Consider the following 6,961-nt stretch of genomic DNA (forward strand, 5'->3'; position numbering starts at 1 on the left):
AACGTAGCAGCGCCGCATCTAGTGGGTTCAACTGGATAGGCTAACAAAAGCATTAAAATGCAATGACACCTACATTGTCGTCGCATTTCGTGCGCCACTGATAAGGCTGCCTGACGGCTGACGCAGACCTAAAATTCGAATGCAACGTTTTTGGGGGAATGTTGTGAAATCTGGTACACTGATTACAAATTCTTTTTTCCGTCTGATTCATTTGAGTTTGAATGCTGTTAGTTTCTTGTCTTTTTGAATTTGATATAACTTTTGAAAATGCTGACCTAAATTCATATTTCTTGGGCTCTTGGAGTTTTTAGACCAATAATGCTCAGTCAGTCATATTGAATTTAGGCATAAAATGCTGTATCTATTGCGTAAAGCCATTTCATTTCAATTGTTATACAAATGATTTATTATAACAAATTGATAGATTTGATGGCAAGACAGGAGTCTGTGTCTCGGCACCTCTTTGGTCATATGCTAAAATTCTACGTCCGGATGAAATATATTTTTTGGCCACTGGTGCGCCTGTAATAGCTGTTCGCCTATTTTGTCAATAAAAGTAGCTGAAAAAACCCAAATATAGCATAATAAAAATGGATTTTGAGCTCATTGTGTGTCTGGTAAAATTCTGTCAAAAGCATCCAACTAATAATGTCCATTTTTGCAAGGCAGGACAGGTTCCTTCTTAAGATTGTTAGCTATGAAATGTCTGGCAGCTCTAATGGCCGGTGTCATTGCACTAAGGTAACAGTGCTATGCAACACACCCCCTCCAAAAGAGAGGTCACAGCATCATGCAGATGTCGGCACCACAGCCCCTCCCATCAAATCTGTCTGGAGGGCACCATTAGGGAGATGCAGTCGCCCCATATAGTTTGTTAAATGAACATGGAGGAGCATGCGTCACCTCGCAGTATGAAAGCAGCCGAGCTGCACCGGATGTCAGAAGCGTCCGTCTTTAAAATCTTACATCCTACTGCTGTGTCATACTCTGCTTTTATGGCCAGTCTGTCTGATGCATTAAAGATTTTGGCCATCTCTTTGGCGTTTCTCAGAGCTGTTAGCCTCTGTGGTCAGCATTCTGCTTAAATTGCACTGAGCATTTGGTTCAGTAGAATGCTAACCAGAGAAATGGCTGCAAGGAGACCATATATCTGTTTATATTTAATTAGAAGGCCCTGAAGCATGGCCATAGAGACTGAGGCCAGGAGAGAGGAACGGGGCAACATATGCAGGGGCCATATGCTGAAGAGCCTGCTAAATCTAGACTGGGTTCAGGAATTAACAAGCTGCCAGTACAGTTGTATTAAATGGCTCAGTGGGGTTCTGAACACAAACAATAAAGTGGCAGATTAGGGGCAGTAACTGTCTCTTCTAGTTATGAGAGTAAGTGATTGCAGATTGCTTGATCTTCATTGGTTCCCACACAGTTTTTATCTAAGAGCAGTTTTTTCGAGGTGTTTATGTGCTGTTCCCAAAACCAAGATGGTACATCTTTTGGGGTTCTGATTCTCTAACAGTGGCTAGCTAATAGCATGATGGGTCTGTCCCAAGGGTCTTTTTTTCTTTGGTGGTGGATGAAGGCAGTAGTAGCTCTTCTAAAGGCCCTGCTAAGGGGCTTTCGCGCCGCATAGTTCTAGGAACTAGCCAGCATGATGGTTCCTAGAGAACCAAGTTCCCACTCGGGCCGTTTTCCTGGTTGCAGTCGCAAAGGCAGTAGGGTTGGGTATAGGCTTGCCGCGATAGACGGTGCTGACGGTGATACCGGTGTTAAGCCGCAACACTGGTTACGTCACTTGCCCACCGCGTCACTGACCCCCACGGTCATTTTGATTTTTTTATAGTAATAAAAATAATTTAGTTCAGTAAAAGAACAGACACTACAATTAAAAACTGAATGCGGCTGCTCAATGCAGCATGCCGAATCAGATTTCATTTCTCCAGTGAGGAGAGTGAGTCAAGCTGACTGACAAGAAGAGTGGGGTGAGACAGACAAGACGATCGCGGATGAGTTTCGAAACGAAATGCAAAAGCGCCTGTTTGGCAATATTTTGGATTTTGAAAAGCCTGTTGACTTCTGCCGTTTATCTAAGGTGATTTTGGAAGTTTTTTTAAGTATTAGTTTTTTATTTAATTGGTTCCACATTGTTTGCTGATTTTTACTTTATTTAAACTGTGTCATTTATTTATTTTATTTGACATTCGTTTTGCTAATAAACGTTCTACGTTTCTTATTTATTTGGTTATATATAATGTTTACTTATTTCCAGTTTTGTATACCTATTAAACTTTATGTAAGTTATTTGTTATTTTATATTAGGCATAGCCTGCCCTACAGCATGGTGGATTTTTATTTTTGTTAATAAAAGTTCTGTTTCATATATACGCTAAAGTGAGTTTGACATTGTATTTTGTTGTTGCATTCAAGCAATTGACGCCTAACTGCCGCTAATAATCTCGATCCCGCTGAATCTCTTACCATTGCCGCCTGCTCCCACAACATGTATTTAGCTCCCGCGATTTTCGTGTCCACTTCTTTAAACATTCTAATATTGTATATAATTTTGGCGCATCAGGGAGCCGCTCTCAGGATGCGGTGTATTTAAATATTTTTGAATTAGCGTTTGCGCTGTTTACTTTCACTTTCGATTTCGCGATCACACGCACTCTGTGTAAAGGGAGTACATCTTACAAGATCAGATATTTGTCTATGAGCTCAGGATCTGTTGAGCAGCAAATACTCCAGCATGGTCTTGTCAGTCATCTCTCCTTATTCTCGACCTGAATTACATTTGACTGAAATGCTTGTATTGAAACATTTTGCATTCTACCTATGATAAAACTTTCATGGACTTCTACATTAACTGTTCCCTCCTGGTGGAATACCATGCCCAGCTCAATCCAAGCAGCTGAGTCTTAATATTAAAAAAACAAGAAACGGCTGAAAACACATCTCTTTCATCTTCATTTGACCCTCTAACTCTAGCACTCTCTATTCTAATGCTACTTCTAATTTTATCTTCTTGTTTTTTTTTATTAAAAAACTTGACCCTCTAACATTTGCACTCTCTATTCTATTTCTATTCTAACTAATTGTTTTATTTATAAAGAAAAAAGAGCTTCTAACACTAGCATTCTCTATTCTTTCTCTATTCTTTCCACTTATTTTCTTTTTATTTATTATAAATAATGACCTTCTAACACTAGCATTATCTGTTATTTTTCTGTTCTATTGAATTGTTTTATTTAAAAATGACCCTCTAACACTAGCATCCCCTATTCTTTTTCTATTATTTCTACTGGTTTTCTTTTTATTTATTATAAAAACAAAATAAGCAAACAAACAAACAAACAAACAAAAACCTTGCTACCTATACTGTTAGGTGAAGCCCCGCCCACGAACCCCTCCCCTACTGTCCTTTTTTTTTTCGTTTTAAAAGTATCGATTTGGCACCGGTATCGGAAAAAAAACCTAACGATACCCAACCCTAAAAGGCAGCAGGAACTCTGAAGCGGCCGACAGAGTCGTCTTTATTTGCGGCATTTACAAATGTCAACAATAGGTGAATGGAGGATGCCGTGATCGGAGCTGTTTTTGTTGTGTGTAATGGGATTTGTGATAACGGAGATGGAATGTAAACGCACAATTTATGCAATTTAAAGGTGACATATCATGAAAATCTGACTTTTCCAGGTTTTAAGTGCTATAATTAGGTCCCCAGTGCATCTACCAACCAAGGAAATGTGAAAAAGATTAACCCAGTAACTTTGATTTGGGAAGCCTTTTTCTGCAAGCGTCTGAGAAAACGAGTGCGTCTGATTTTGCTCCCTTGGTGACGTTGCAAAGGGATCTCATTATAATATTACCGCCCCTTAATCTGTAAGTTTCCACCCACAGCGCCGTCATTGTGTTTTCGCAAGCGACAACGGTGTATTAGTTCTAATGCCATGGTGAAAGTTTGAGCAAAACATACTAACTGTTCTGCCTTTGTCTGCACAGACCAGCACAAAACACTGTTTAAGATAAAATAAACATGCAGTTTACCTTCACAGACATAACCGACTGTTTTTGTAACTCGTGTGTTTTTAACGTAAACTTGTGTGTGAATGAGAACTTAGTTTAGTACAGCCGCTTTCTGTCCGTGTGCTTTGGATGTGTGCTCTCAGAAAACCATATATCAGAAGTTTAAACTCATATGGATGCATTAACTAAGGTTAACTAATGAGGTCTTATTGTAAAGTGATACCTATTGATCTTTATAGTTCTTTTGCACTTTAATCTGTGTAAAACTTTTAACTTTATACATTTTTCTGTATTGCTTTATTGCATTTAAATGTTCAGTTATTTTTGTTATAAGAAAAAAGTTATTAAACCTGTTATACTGTATAATGACAGCACCTTTTTTGAAACTAAATTTCAATACCGCGACAATACCGTATACCGTGATAAGAGCATTAGCAATTAATCGCAACATGAAAATTTGATACCGGCATATCCCTAGTGTGGACTCGAGTCCCAAATTTGATGACTTGCGACATAATTAAAGAAGACTTGAGACTCGACTTAGACTTTGACAGCAATGACTCAAGACTTGACTTGGACTTGAGCCCTGTGACTCAGAAAGGCTTTATGGTCAGATCAGAGTCGTTATCACTCTAGACGCATCCCTGCAGCGTGCTTAATTAAGTTAATAAAACCGTTTTCTTCTTGACTGAACTATTCATTTAAATTAAGCTAATAACTGCACTCTAACCCAGATTCTCCTTAATAGGTTTGCATGATTGTGTTTTTGAACATTCAGTAAATTTCTTGTCATGTTAAATATAATATAATATAATATAAAGATGCACACACACGTTTTTCATCCCTACACATTTTACAGACTTTGCTATCTCAGTGTCTCACTATCGTTCACTCAACCATCTGCATCCTTTCTTTGCAGGCTGTTGGACTTACATTGGTGACCAGCAGGACTGCCATGACGACCGTTGCGTGGTTACCACCACGCCGTCGCAGATCCAGAATGGCACCTACAGATTCTGCTGCTGCAGCACCAACATGTGCAACGTCAACTTCACAGAGAACTGGGTGCCCAGCCCCACCAACTTATATTACGTATTGTAAAAAGGGGCATAATATGTCTCCTTTAAAAGAGCATGAAATTCTGACTAAATCTCCTATGACAACTTGCAGTGTTACATATCATTGAGGCTGAGAAAAGAACACAGTGCTGCAGACAACAGTAGCTAAATGCCGTTATTGCTGTTTTCCATGTTCATGCAGTAAATATTTTTACATGGCTTTTTTAAAATGTCAGGTAGCCTGTATGCATTTATCTAATCAGCGTACACTTACATCACTGGTAGTTTTTATAGAACTGTTTTAGATTCTACTCTGAAGTAGGAGCTAGAACTAAATACGTTCCTAGTTCCCGCCTAAAAGCGGGTACTTGCGCCAATAGTTCCAGGAAAGGTTCCTCTGGTGCGAAAGCCCCTATATATACTCACAGCAAAGTTCTTTTGTTCTTCGCTTGAGGTGTAAAAAGAAGTTCAAAATACCTGAGGAGCGATATACTGTTAGCGAACATTCTGAACATCCAGTTTTACAGTATTAAACATGACAAAACAGGGCTTTCCATTCGCTTTCCATTAGAATTACTACTGCAGTTTCTGCTATAAATTGGCTTTCCAGTGTGTTCATGTTTTTAATTTTGTCTAACCTCCATGGATTGTACAGAAGAAATGAACCGAAAAAGATTACCATGTCAAAGAAGGTGGAGCCGCAGAGCACTTTAGAGAACTCCAAATGAAATTCATTTGAGCATTATTTAATTTACAATGACGTCACACAAGTTCGTTCTTCAGTTTTGCTTATAGCGTATTTGGGGGCTTAAAGTGTATAAGTCGATTGCTTGACCTTCACTGGCTCCCACATTATTTTATCTAGGAGATGTTGTTTCAAGGTGTTTATTTGCTTTCAGAACGGAGATGGTACATCTTTTGGGGTTTTGATTCTCTAACAGTGAGTGGGACAAAACATCAGTAGCATGATGGGTCATTCCCGCAAGGGCCTTTTTTTCTTTGGCAGTGGTAGAAGGCTATAGAGGAAATTGAGCTCTTCTAAGTCACTTTCAAAGGAAAAAGATGAAACACTGCCACAGGCAAAGCTGTGAAGAGTATTCAGTCGAGATCGGCTCTCTCTCCATCCCTTTCCCTCTCACTCCCTCTGTTTATCATTCTCTTTCTCAGTGTGGGTGGTGAGTGAGCAAAAGTTCTCAGCTGAATAGCGATTTGTTCTTTCCAGTCTAAAGCGAAAACAACACCCTCATCCCTCTCTTACTGCTTTTATATCTCCACATTGTCATCCTTTTAGCAGACCTGTGCACCCGTGGCCTCTGAAAAATGTGTTTGGTGATTCAGAATTGTTGTCTCATTCCTGTTTGAGCCTTGCATTTGTTACTGCATTCTTCTCAGATAATAGACCAGATGCCAGATAATCAGAAAGATCAAGATGTGGGAACTTAAAAGACAGGTTAAATGACAAGATCTTCAAGTGTTGTTACATGTAATGAGTAACTCCACTGTTATTTGCTGCATTATCCAGAAATGCATTACTCAGAAATGGGCAACAATCTTTTCTGGTGCGACATTAAGGCAACACTCAAGTTGTTCTGTCTATATCCTTGTGAAACTGGAAGTGAAGAATATTCCCCTCTCACTCTGTGGCAGTTTGAGCAGTAATGGGGAAACTCTTTTAGCCCATCCTCCTCATACAGACTAACCTAGTTCTCAGAGGACATTTGACACTGAAGGAAGTGTCAGGTGTTACAGCGTTTCTGATTAAACGAGTCACTTGTGTTGGATTGTTTAAAACTGAGGTATTCTTATGAGATGGGGGAGGATCCACCTGTTCGTCCAGTTTGGTGGGGAAATCATTCAGCAGGCCATCTAGATGGAAGTCACTT

This window comes from Sinocyclocheilus anshuiensis, unplaced genomic scaffold (assembly GCF_001515605.1).
Source record: "Sinocyclocheilus anshuiensis isolate Anshui unplaced genomic scaffold, SAMN03320099.WGS_v1.1 scaffold101, whole genome shotgun sequence".
Classification (NCBI taxonomy): Eukaryota; Metazoa; Chordata; class Actinopteri; order Cypriniformes; family Cyprinidae; genus Sinocyclocheilus; species Sinocyclocheilus anshuiensis.